This window comes from Mustelus asterias, chromosome 10 (assembly GCF_964213995.1).
Source record: "Mustelus asterias chromosome 10, sMusAst1.hap1.1, whole genome shotgun sequence".
In the NCBI taxonomy this organism is placed as follows: Eukaryota; Metazoa; Chordata; class Chondrichthyes; order Carcharhiniformes; family Triakidae; genus Mustelus; species Mustelus asterias.
In genome coordinates this window covers 86,817,295-86,829,711 of record NC_135810.1, presented here as the reverse complement: position 1 = coordinate 86,829,711, position 12,417 = coordinate 86,817,295, and the positions used below count along the sequence as shown (strand labels likewise).

Genomic DNA, 12,417 nt, shown 5'->3' with positions numbered 1-12,417 from the left:
AGCAAAGCACCTTTTAACCTATGCTTACCTCTAGTTTCAGGTGAGTGCTCCTAACTCCCTGCTGCAGTGAAAATTTTCTAGCTCCCCCCACCACCCACACACACACCAATCCCAACCTTCTCAATGTAAAATTGCCAATTGAGTAGTGATTTGTGCTAAATTTTGGAAGAGTTTCATACAATGCACTACCTCAACTCGGAACAGAGGTCCAGACTCTCCAAAATCTTATCGTATACTCCAAAGTTGTGCAGATTAGGTGGATTGGCCATGCTAAATTGCCCCTTAGTGTCCCAGGATGTGTAGGTTATTGGCCTCGTGGAGTAGTCCAGACTGATATTCAAATCTGTTAATAAATTCAGTCATTGAGACGTATGGCTTAATATTCATGTCCTTTCGCTTCATTCTCAACCAGCAGCAAGACAAATTAAATGGTTTTGGCACTGTGCATCCTTGGAATACGTGTGTCAAGGGTGGATACTTGCGGAGCTCCTGGATGAAGTTGAACTCTCTATACTGAGTATCTGGGACTACGGGGATAAAACCTGGGTGGGATGTTCTGTTGGAGAGTCAGTGCAGACATAATGGGCCAAATGGCTTCCTTCTGCACTGTAGGGATTCTATGATTCTATATTGGGTCAAACTCTTACATCCAGCAGAGGAATAACACCAGTTGAGGTTGAATCCAAGTGATTAATGGGGTGAAAGGAAATTCTGCTGACTTGCTGAGCCAACAATCCTAATATCTCGATAAATCAAGCAACTTTGGTTGGAAAGCAAGGAAAGATTTATTTCATTCAATAATAGAAAATGCATTTAAAAAGATGATGGCCAGCTGACACCCTTGACATTATTTAAATCTAACAATTCCCGCAACTGCTGAGATTATTCCTTGGCAATCCAATGCTGAAAAGAGGCTGATAGCATTTCTCTGTAACCTAAGTCATGTCTTGCCACATGTCTTCAGGTCTATTGTCACCTTTTCACCTCTGTGAGACTGGTTTCTACCTTGCTCAGACCACCTGTCTGATGATTCTACGGAATGTCAAATAAATAATGTTATTTAGAAAAAATAAACTCTGGATTATATTGCATTGAAAGGGATAACAAATAAGCAGTGGTCAGATTCACAAAGTAACTCAATCTCTGAACTCCCTTGACGTTGATAAACTGCTTGAGCATGAGTTTCACGCTTTGTAATTTTATCAGAACTGCTCGAGTGAATTACTGCCTTGTAACTCACTGCCAATCATCTATTCTCTCTTACTTGTTGTTCACTTTTCACCAGACATTTAATACCTTGAGGTCAAGATGGCAATTTTGTAAAGACTATTTTTTACATCTTTCAAATGTCAAATCACAGACAAAATACAGGGCCCATGTAGAGAAGCTTTTCCAGTACCAATGTCCTCCAGGTAACTTGTTTCCCTGACACATTGTACTGATTTTGTGTATTAAATATATAAGAATATTTCACATATTCAAAACAATAAAAGATAGATCTTCCAAGGCCTGGGTAACAAGGTTAATTACATTTATTGTCTGCAGAGTTCTGGTGAAATGTGAGAATGATCTGTAGCACTGCCGTATTCTCAATTCTTAAGGACGTGTGAAGCAACTCCCTTGGCTTAACTTTCCTATTTTCAGTAAGACCTGAGGAAAAACATTTTTTTAATTCATTCATGGGACATCGGATTTGCTGGCTGGCCAGCATTTATTGCCCATCCCTGGTTGCCCTTGAACTAAGTGGCTTGCTGGACCATTTCAGAGGGCAGTTGAGAGTCAACACATTGCTGTGGCTCTGGAGTCACATGTAGACCAGACTGAATAAGGACAGCAGATTTCCTTCCCTAAAGGGCATCAGTGAACCAAATGGGTTTTTCTGACAATCGACAATAGTTTGATGGTCATCAGTAGAATCTTAATTCCAGATTCTTTTAATATATCTTACTATAATAATAACTAAATTGCAGAAAGAGCAAGGAACCTTTCAATTTGTGAGAAGACAATTTGATTGCGACAAGAGAAAGGTAACGACATATTGTAACCTCTCTAGTCCGGAAATTCATGTTGACCAGATATTTATTCAGCAACTCACAGACTCATCACTGTCCCCATCCAGATCAAATCAGGCTTACCCATAATGCTGCATCTACAAGGGCCTTACTATTTCTGGCACTCAGACTCAGATGGTCAACATCTTGCCTATTAATATGGTGTGACTATGGTGGTGCCCATAAAGAGAATGGCAGCCAGCACCGGGATAGGATCCATTTAGTTTGTCCAGCCTCAGATGGTTGGGTATCAAATGGGAGTCGGGTTATTTCCACACCAATATTCAGCTTCCCTGTAAGATACCCAGATTGCCACCTCGTCCTCCTACTGCTGCTCCTTATCTGCCCACATTCCCTCCCCCTCCCCAGCTCCCTCCTGCAGCACTCCCCAGGACAATGTAAAACTTGCAAGAGCAGGGTCAGATTCAGTCGGTGTAGCTGGCTGTTGGACAAGAGCTACTGTCTCCAAATCAGCAGTGAATCTTTCAGACCATTCCGTACCACGCTGTTCAAACCATCCAACGTGCAGCAATATGAGGCCAAACTGTACAAAGTGTCCAGGAATTGCAGAATGTTCCATTATCAACATTGCCGGATCCAAATCAGGTGATCATCAGGGCAACAACTGTGACACCTTCTAGACAAATAAACTCCAATCCATACAGGTGCAGGACATCCAGAACCTTTCCAATTTTCAGATCTTTCCAGATGTTTCACGGCTTGGTATGGCTCCTGCTCTGACCAAGACCGTAAGAAACTACAAAGGATTGTGAACATAGCCCAGTCCATCACGCAAACCAGCCTCCCATCCATTGACACTGTCTACACTTCCCACTGCCCCGGAAAAGCACCCAGCATAATCAAGGACCCCACACACCCCAGACATACTCTCTTCCACCTTCTTCCAGCGGGAAAAGGATACAAAAGTCTGAGATCACACACCAACCGACTCTAGAACAGCTTCTTCCCTGCCGCCATCAGACTTTTGAATGGACCTACCTCGCACGAGGTTGATCTTTCTCTACACCCTAGCTATGACTGTAACATTATATTCTTCACCCTCTCCTTGCCTTCTCCCCCATGTACTCTACGTTGGGTGCTTGGAGACTGTAAAACTTATTAGTGATATGTTTAAGGATTATGAATGTGTTTAAGGATTACAAAGTGTTTAAGGGTTATTATTGCACAGATGTTATGGTTTGAAATTACACTGTTAGCCTCTCCAGTCCGGAATGCTTGGGACCAGATCATCTCTGCATTATAAAATGATCACAGAATGCGTAACCACAAGTGTGTGAACTGGAAAAGATGGAGGTTATAAATATTTACCTGAGACAAAAACAGTGATAAAACATTAAAAAGCAATAATAAAAATTGTTTTACTCATCCAAATGCTGTATCTTCCATGTTTTGGTATGTTTTGCCTGTATAGCGCGTAGGAGATAATGCTTTTCACTGTATCCCAATACATGTGACAATAATAAAGCAAAGCCAAATAAAAAACAAAAGATCCAGAATGCTCAGTAACTCCCTGGGCTCCAGTGCTTTAAATCGTGATTGTCAAATTATCCAAGTTACCTTCCTGTTACTGGCAGTATCATTAAGGTGCTGCCCAACCTGCCATTCCCTCAATGTCATTGACATCAGTACTTTGGGAGCCAAAACGTGGAAGATACAGCATTTGGATGAGTAAAACAATTTTTATTATTGCTTTTTAATGTTTTATCACTGTTTTTGTTTCAGGTAAATATTTATAACCTCCATCTTTTCCAGTTCACACAGTTGTGGTTACACATTCTACGATCATTTTATAATGCAGGGATGATCTGGTCCCAAGCATTCCGGACTGGAGAGGCTAACAGTGTAATTTCAAACCATAACATCTGTGCAATAATAACCCTTAAACACTTTGTAATCCTTAAACACATTCATAATCCTTAAACATATCACTAATAAGTTTTACAGTCTCCAAGCACCCAACAAGCTATAAATATCAAAAAGTACAATCATCCAGCTGTGGGGAAAATGTCTTATTACTGCCATCGGAGGAATAGTCAATTTAACAACCAGGCCCCAGTAGTGCTGGTAAACCCATCAATGGTGCGACTATTCTGATGGAACACAACAGTCCCAATCTGACAAAGGAGGTAAGAAGTGCAGCAAAGTGTGGTTGACAGGGCATCCTTACCACCTAAAGGACTTGGCAGCAGGTCCAAACGAAAATTTAAGCAAGAACACAAAAATGACAAAGTATTGTTACTTAACAGCAGTACTGGAATTAAATAATGCACATGGAAGGTATTTCTGTGACAAATAAATGTAAAACACATTGTACTGACATCGAGCATTGCCAGTAAATCCAGAGAAAACAAGATATGTGAAGTAAAGTTAAAGGCGCATATTAAAATTTAAATGCCATGATGCGACGGAGAATGTAGTGTAAGAGGCCATTTCAGTCTATCTGAGTGTCATTGTTTACTTCTGTTTAACAGTGAAACTTATACATAGACCTCCATTTTCCAAATCCTTGCAGCTATAGAATCTTTGAATAGTACACTTTAGCACATCGACTCAGTGCAAGCGCTTTCAAATGAGTCGCATTATTCAGCTCTTCCCCATATCCCTGTAGTATTTTATGCTTCAAGATACTTATCCAATTCCCATCTGAAGATTAATAATGAAGCTGTGTCGACCACAATATGCAACTTTGCTCATCACCAGTTCATCTTGGAAAGGTTGCGGGAGTATTTGCTGGCATTAAAGTCTATAAAATTATGAGAGGCATAGACAGGGTTGACAGTCAGGAATTTTTTCCCAGAGTTGAAGGGCCCTATTTTACCATTTAGATACTAAGTGCTGGGCGGACTTGAAACTGGGAGAGTTTCAGACCCGTTCTCAGGCACCCCCATATGCACTCTGCCTGAAAAAATATCAGCAATTCCAAATCGTGCTGTAGAAGCCTGTGGGTGGGGCTTAACACGCCTGAAATCCTGCAGCTCCGATTGGCGCCCCCAACTGCACATGCACAGAAAAAAAATGATAGAATGCCACATTGCTCCTGGGCCAGATAATGCCTCCACCCCGGCCCCCACAGATACACCCCCGCAATGTTACTGACCCCCTTATCCCCCCACCCACTCCACCACCCAGACCAATCGCAGGCCCCTCCTCCCCCTTTCCCCCACCGATCTCAGGCAGAGTGGCAACAGAGCCCCCCTTCCCCCTCACTGATCACAGGCAGAGTGGCAGCGGACCCCCCTTCCCCCTCATTGATCACAGGCAGAGTGGCTGCGGACACCCCTCCTCCCTCCCCCCCCCAACTGATCTCAAGCAGAGAGCCATCAGACGCTCAGCACTTACCTTCTCACTAACTGGAGCGCCCGAATCAGAATTTTGTGGAGCACGCCTGTTTCACGCCAAATCCGGATGGGCGTGGTGGTAAAGGGGGAAAAGGTAAAGGTTGGGCATGCAGTCCATTAAGCCAATTTAAATGCAGGCAAATGCATTTAAATGGCCATTGCGCCCATTTCGGGCACGGTCCCAATCGTGGCCATTTTGGGGCCTTGGTAAAGGGGGAACCGGCGTGGTGGCGGGCATAGTTCACACTACTCGCCTCATGCCCGACTTTACCAAATTTCCGCACCCAAAAATGGGTGCAACTTGATGGTAAAATAGGGCCTGAAATGTCTGATAAGAACATAAGAAATAGGAGCAGGAGTAGGCCATCTAGCCCCCCGAGCCTGCCCCGCCATTTAATAAGATCATGGCTGATCTGAAGTGGATCAGTTCAAAGAGCATTAATTGGTATGTGGCAAAATGTGAATTCCCATACCGGGAGTCGAACCCGGGCCGCCTGGGTGAAAACCAGGAATCCTAACCGCTAGACCATATGATACTAGGGGGCATGCACTTAAGGTGAGAGGGGGAAAGTTGAAAGGAGATGTAAGGGGCAAGTTTTTTTATAGAGAGAGTAGTAGATGCTGTAATAGGTGTCTCGAACGCACAGCCAGGGGTGGTGGTGCAGGCAAATATGATAGGGACATTTAAGGGGCTTTTAGATAAGCACATGAATATGCAAGGAATAGAGGGATATGGACCAAGGGCAGGCAGAAGGGATGCGTTTCATTTGCCATCATGTTCAGCACAACCTCATGGGATGAAGGGTCTGTTCCTGTTCTGTGTTCCATTTTCCCACCATTTTGCTCACCATCAGAACACGTGCCGAGAACTTGCCCTTTAATGTAAAAAAAAATCCTACTTTTATAAAGTGACTTCTACTCCCTCAGGATATTCCAAAGCACTTCCCGATCAATGAATTATTTTTTCAAATACATTCACTGTTATTACGTGGGCAAGCACGGCGACAATTTTCACATTGCAAAACGTGGAAACAGCAGTGAGATTAATGACCAGTCAATCTGACTTGGTGGTGTTAATTGAGGGATAAATATTGGTCAGAACACCAAGAGAACTCCTGCTCTTCAAACAACGTCATGGAATTTTTAGGTGAAAATGGCAACTAGGGCTTCAGTTCAAGATCTCACTCAAAAGGCAGCACCTCCAGCACTGTAGTGCATCCTTAGTAATTTATCAAAGCATCAATCTCGATTAAGAACCCAGGTTTTGAACTCACAGTTTTCTGATCCATAGGGGAGTTTGCTGTGTCTGAGGCAGACTCATACTTCCAGAAGCAACATATGGTGGAGCACCAGACATCAAAGGACAATACTCATAGAAATCATAGAAACCCTACAGTGCAGAAGGAGGCCATTCGGCCCATCGAGTCTGCACCGACCACAATCCCACCCAGGCCCTACCCCCACATATTTACCCGCTAATCCCGCTAACCTACGCATCTCAGGACTCTAAGGGGCAATTTTTTAACCTGGCCAATCAACCTAACCCGCACATCTTTGGACTGTGGGAGGAAACCGGAGCACCCGGAGGAAACCCACGCAGACACGAGGAGAATGTGCAAACTCCACACAGACAGTGACCCGAGCCGGGAATCGAACCCAGGTCCCTGGAGCTGTGAAGCAGCAGTGCTAACCACTGTGCTACCGTGCTGTCCAGGTTTAACCGCCAATTTAACACGGCCCATACTATAGTTGATTGATTTCTTGTGGAGGGAAAGTTGGGACTGTAAGGGAAAAAACAGCAAAAGTTAGGAAATAAAGGCCAGAATTTTCCAATGTTGTGTGCCCCACCACCTCTGCCGGCGAGAACGGGGAAATTGGCACTCAGCCAAAACTCCATTCACTGCAGCGGGACCGGAGAATCCCAGCCGCGGGCGAGGTCAGAGGATTCCGGCCAAGAGTACTGGTCTGAACTGGCGTTCCATTTTAACACGGTACACAGTACATACTCTTGCAACTCGGCCAACATTGTCTACCTGATACGCTGCAGGAAAGGATGTCCCGAGGCATGGTACATTGGGGAAACCATGCAGACGCTACGACAACGGATGAATGAACACCGCTCGACAATCACCAGGCAAGACTGTTCTCTTCCTGTGGGGGAGCACTTCAGCAGTCACGGGCATTCAGCCTTGGATCTTCAGGTAAGCGTTCTCCAAGGCGGCCTTCACGACACACGACAGCGCAGAGTCGCTGAGCAGAAACTGATAGCCAAGTTCCGCACACATGAGGACGGCCTAAACCGGGATGTTGGATTTATGTCACATTATCAGTAACCCCCACAGCTTTCCCCCTGATCTTGCAGAATCTTACTTGCTGTTCTGTCTGGAGACAATACACATCTCTTTAACCTGTGTTTAATGTTCCCTCCACCCACATTATCTGTACCTTTAAGACCTGGCTGGCTGTAGAGATTTGCATTCTAATTAGTATTCTGTAACTTGATTTCTGTGTCTCTGTGCACTGTTGGAGAACAGATTTTCACTCCATCTGACGAAGGGGCAGCGCTCCGAAAGCTTATGGTATTTGCTACCAAATAAACCTGTTGGACTTTAACCTGGTGTTGTGAGACTTCTTACTGTTCCATTTTAAGGCATACAAGACCAGTTCAGACCAGCACCCTTATCTCCTAGTTTTTATTGTTTTTCTCTATGGAGGACAGATTTAACAGTTCACAAACCGGAAGGAAAAAACAATAAAACGAAGAAATAAGATTACTGGTCTGAGCTGGGGTTTTTTTACCCTTCTGAGAACACATCCATTACATATTTGATGATATGCACCCATCAACATGTCCACTTGCACTGTGTACAGAACATAATAGTCTCATTAATAACAATGCAGTACCCAAACAGATATGTGCTCTCTTCATGAGGCAACCATGGAGTGGAATTCAGGTAAAACCTGAAGAACATTTTACACCTGAGCATGAGGGACAAATTTATGTGCACACACTTGGAAATCAGTAGAAAATGTTCATAGAATCCCTATAGTGCAGAAGAAGGCCATTCAGCCCATTGAGCCTGCACCGACAACAATCCCAACCAAGCCGTATTCACGTAACCCCATGTATTTACCTGAGCTAGTCCCCCTAACAAGAAGAGGCAATTTAACATGGCCCATCCACCTAACCTGCACACCTTTAGACTGTGGGAGAAAACCAGAGCACCCGGAGGAAACCCACATAGACACGGGGAGAACGTGCAAACTCCACATAGGCAGTCACCCGAGGCCAGAATTGAACCCGGGTTGCTGGCGCTGTGAGGCAGCAACCACCGTGCCATCGTGTCGCCCCTTTTGTGTTGAGAGAGTAAATATCAGGCATCAAACACAGGTGAAGAACAAGTGACAGTGCTGGTGTCTGATGACATCAACTAGTGCGGGACAGAGATCCGGCAAAATGTGACATTACATTGTAGAGGCACATTACTACAGCACTTCAAACATAACGTCCTATAGGGAACCTGTCCCATACGTGAGACTAGCTTTGCTTGGAAGCTAACTGTAGTGGGTGTGCCCAAAAAACCTTTTTGTATTTTCCAATTGTTCCTGCACCTATTTCAGGAAAGTGATCATTGCGTTTCCTCCTCCTCCCAAACTTTTTAACGTTGCTACATTGTTCACTCTGGCTCGCGCTGTGGAATGCAGAGACTCAGCTGCTATTAGTGGAAATCTGGGCAGAGCTTCCTTAATCCAGAAATACATTCATCTTCCAGGCACCTTTCCTGGCACAGACCAGTTGCTCTAAGAAACCTGGATTGATGCAGGCTCTTTTCACAGGCTCATGATAGAGTTCTGGAGCTGTGTATGTGCAAAGCTTGCACCTTTCTAATTTATCTTCAACATTCTTAAATCCGAGGGCTTCAGTTTTATACATCAGTGTTACGGTGTTAATTACGGTGGTTTGAGGGGTATGGTGGTGCTAGGGACAGAGATTTTGAAGTTTGACAGCTTTGGCTCCTTCCCCGTTATGTATGGATCAAGCCTCGCCTTAAATGAATTCATGAGGAGAAACTTCTTCACTCAGAGGGTGGTGAACCTGTGGAATTCTCCACCACAGAAGGCTGTGGAAGCCAAGTCATGGAATATACTTAAGGAAATAGGTGGATTTCTGGACTCTAAAGGCATCCAGGGCTATGGGGAGATAGTGGGACTATGACGTTGAGATAGAGGATCAGCCATGATCTTATTGAACGGTAGAGCAGGCTCAAAGGGCCGAATAATCTACTCCTGCATCGATTTTCTACGTTTTTATGTTTCTACATTAATGATATTTGCTTCAACCTCTCCATTCTCACTATTTTTGTGAATAACTTCTTTATTTGACCTGAACTCCTTATTTTACTTGAATGGGTATAAATTGAGAGAGGTGGATACTCAGTGAGACCTTGGTGCGTTAGTCACTGAAAGTAAACGTTAAAGTACAACAGGCAGTAAATAAGACAAATGGTATGTTGGCCTTCATAGCAAGAGGATTTGAGTATAGGGATAGAGATATTTTACTGTAATTGTAAAGGACTTATCTGGAGTATTGTGTTCGGTTTTGGTGTCCTTATCTGAGGAAAGATGTCCTTGCTATAGAGGGAGTACAGCGAGGATTTACCAGGCTGATTCCTGGGATGGCTGGACTATCATATGTGGAGAGACTAAGTTGGTTAGGATTACATTCATTGGAGTTTAGAAGAGTGAGAGGGAATCTCATAGAAACGTATCAAATTCTAACACAGTTAAACAGGATAGATTCAGAAAGAATGTTCCCGGTGGTGGGGGAGCCAAGAACTAGGGGTCATAGTTTGAGGATAAGGGGTAAACCTTTTAGAACGGTGATGAGGAAAATTTTCTACACCCAGAGTGTGGTGAATGTGTGGAATTCACTAACACAGTATATAACCGAGGCCAAAGCATTGTGTGATTTCAAGAAGAAATTAGATATAGCTCTAGGGGCTAAAGGGATCAAGGGATATGGGGGGGAAGGGGGGAACAGAATATTGAATTTAATGATCATCTATGATGATAATAAATGGCAAAGCAGGCTTGTCGGGTCAAATGATCTAATCCTGCTTCCACTTCCTATGTTTCTACAACCTATTAATGACTATCTTACATTCACAACCCCTTTTTCCTGGACTCACCTTCAAGTAGAATCAATGGCTAGGATTTTCCAACTGGAAAATCAGGGTTGTTTAACTTGAGCCCTCTCCTGTCCGTGACACTTCAATTGACAGATTCAGCATGTCATCTCACTCACCCTCTCCGTTTGGTCAGAACCCAATCTCAGTTAAAGAGCTGTGGTCTTCTTTTTCTTTGGCAGTCCTTCAGGGTCGAGGATGATTTGTCTCCAGTCCAGGGAGGTGGGTTCTGTGACAACTGAATTGTCCAATCCTGGAGCCGCAGACTCTGCCGCAGGCTTGGCAGAGGGTGTTTGATGAGGTGGGTGGGTGGGACGCTCTAGATTCTGCACTCTCTTTTTGCTGTTTACACTTGGCCTCCGCCTGCTCCACCCGGTGACGCTCGAGGTGATTGATGCCTTCACGGATGCTTCTTTGTGCGTTCTGAGGCAACCAATTCCCACATGTCGATGGGGACGTTGCGTTTATTTAGGGAGGCTTTGAGAGCGTCCTTGTAGCATTTTCTCTGCCCTCCTAAGTGATCGGTTGCCATGAGTAGAGCATTTGTTTCATGAGTCTTGTGTCAGGCATGTGGCCCACCCATCGCAGCTGGCTGAGCATGATTAGTGCCTCAATACTGGGGATATTGGCCTGGGAGAGGATGCTAATGTTGGTATGCCTATCCTGCAGTGTATTTACAGGATTTTGTGGAGGCAAAATATCTCTCCAGGGATTTGAGGTGTCTGCTGCACATTGCCCATGTTTCTGGTGCAAAAAGGAAGGTGGGGACCATAGCTACTCTGTAGATCATGAGCTTGGTGCTGGAGTTGAGGTCTCAGTCTTCAAACTGAGAAGACTGTTCCTCAGGTGTCTAAAGACTGCACCGGCGCATTGGAGTCGATGCTGGATTTCATCGTTGATGTCTGCTCGCACCGAGAGGAATAGGAAATAACCCACATTTTCCAGGGGCTCACTGTGGATCTTGATGGTTAGGGCCAATTTTTGTGTGACAGGAGCCAGTTGGTAGAGAACCTTTGTTTGCCAGATGTTTACTCTGAAGCCCATTCTCTTATAAGCCTCAGCAAATGCATTGATAATGGTTTGTAGCTCGACCTTTGAGGGTGCGCACACACAGCCATCATGTGCGAGTACTGATGACAGAAGTTGGGGTGGTCTTGGTTCTGGACTGGAGGTGCCAGAGATTGAACAAAGCAACTTGATTCCCATCCCATTCCACATCCCAAAATTTCTCCAAAGATATTAGTGTAAAATTCTATTCCTTTTCTTCCAATCAGAAATCCTCCTCAAAATATCAGAGACCAACACCACTGAGGGTGTTAGCCACCCGCGGGGCCACAAGGATCAAATTTTGATTTGAATTATGTTGCAAACATCTGTTGGCAGTATCATTACTCCACGTATTGAAAGTTCAAAACCTGCACTTGCCTAATGCATTGGGGGAGAAACCAGCTGAGCAAAGCCAAAAGAAATATTCCAGCAACTAACCTAGAAATACTTAATTGTTCCTTTAAATCACACTGGTGAGCAAACTTTCATTTCTTTCAACATCATGTTCAGCTACACAGAGTTAAAACAGGGCATTGGCTGAGGTATGGAACACAAAAATGGAGCACTGATAACCAATCAGCATTGCATACTGATTGTCTGCCTCCACTGGACACTGCCATTTCATTGGATGCACATATAAATCCCATTACCAAGATGGCATCCACAGCACTTCCTGTCGGAAGATTTGAGTTTATTTATTAGCATCACAAGTCGGCTTACATTAACACTGCAATGAGATTACTGTGAAAATCCCCTAGTCGCCACTCTCCGGCA

At 44.3% G+C, this 12,417-nt stretch overlaps 1 non-coding gene across 1 annotated transcript; it reads right to left on the bottom strand.

Annotated features, from left to right (window-relative positions):
- Positions 1–5,874: 5,874 nt before the first annotated feature.
- On the bottom strand, positions 5,875–5,946 carry trnae-uuc (transfer RNA glutamic acid (anticodon UUC)). The gene has a single exon. It is a non-coding gene; the product is annotated as a tRNA-Glu (tRNA).
- Between the last annotated feature and the right edge of the window lie 6,471 nt (positions 5,947–12,417).